Source organism: Phodopus roborovskii, unplaced genomic scaffold (assembly GCF_943737965.1).
Source record: "Phodopus roborovskii unplaced genomic scaffold, PHOROB, whole genome shotgun sequence".
Lineage (NCBI taxonomy): Eukaryota > Metazoa > Chordata > Mammalia > Rodentia > Cricetidae > Phodopus > Phodopus roborovskii.
The window spans coordinates 22,713,056-22,714,289 of NW_026126588.1; positions in this window are offsets into that span (position 1 = coordinate 22,713,056).

Genomic DNA, 1,234 nt, shown 5'->3' on the forward strand with positions numbered 1-1,234 from the left:
TGAAGGATTTTATTTTGTTTATTTATTTACTTATTTATTCATTTATTTATTTAATGTAGTTGTGCCAAGTGGAATGTGCATGTAGGAGGCAGAACACCTTTAGTATTTATTAATGTAGATCACATTTACATAAGTTATTTAATAGCAACAATATTCTTTAAATAAGATTTTTTTAAAAGAGATCTAAAAAAATTTTTTTGCCACAAATTACACAATAAGTAAAAGATAAACGAGGTTGTACCTAAAACTCACATTCTTCCCCCATATGGAGGACTTTGGTTAATTGCACAATCCCAGTGGTTCAAAAGCTACTATTGTTACAGAAGAACAATTGTGCAGATAATTAAAGTCTGCCTCTCCAGTATTCTAGAACCATTAAAGTTAATACATAAAATCTTTTTGTTTTGTTTGGTTTTTGTTTTTGTTAGTTTGTTCATTTGTTTGTTTTGAGACAAGGTTTCTCTGTATTGTTTTAGAGCCTGTCCTGGAACTCACTCTGTATACCAGGCTAGCCTCGAACTCACAGAGATCCGCCTGCCTCTGACTCCCAAATGCTGGGATTAAAGCCGTGCGCCACCAACACAATCCATAAAATATTAATTACAAGGATTGGAGAGGCTACTCGGAAATGAGTGGAAAGAGGCCAGTTGTGGGGGATTCGGATTCTTTCTCTGCCTGTGCGAGCCAGCAGTCTGGGTGAGACAGTTATCCTATGAGTGTCTGTCAGTCTGTGGAGATTACAAGGAATGCCCTGAGTCTAGTCAGCACACAGACAGCTGGTTACATGAATTGACATACCTGACGTGCGCCCGAATCTTCCAAACCTTGACAGTGAAGTGTCAACTGTAAAACTGGCTGCAGAAATATGCCCTGCCACTCTTAGAGCCCAGCTGTAGGGAATTCTTGTCTATCTACCTGCTCTCTCAGGACAGACAGCAAGACAAGAGACCTACCCGGCAGGAATTGGGCTGGTTTTCCTGAGTCCCCACCAAGGAATGCGAAACACAGTTTAGATAACATGTGAAGGTGCACGGAGATCAGGTTAAAACTGGAAGTGCATTGCATCAAATCTCTCTAAAACAGGAGAAGCAGTGAGGATGGTAACAGCTGTTTCTTAGTTACCAGAGTTCCTGTATCTTAACTGATAAGAAAACTGGGAGGTTTTAAAGCATAGGGTGGCTACCTTATTTGCATAAAGCTATTAGAGAAGTTACCTTTTAGGGTTGAGAAGTTT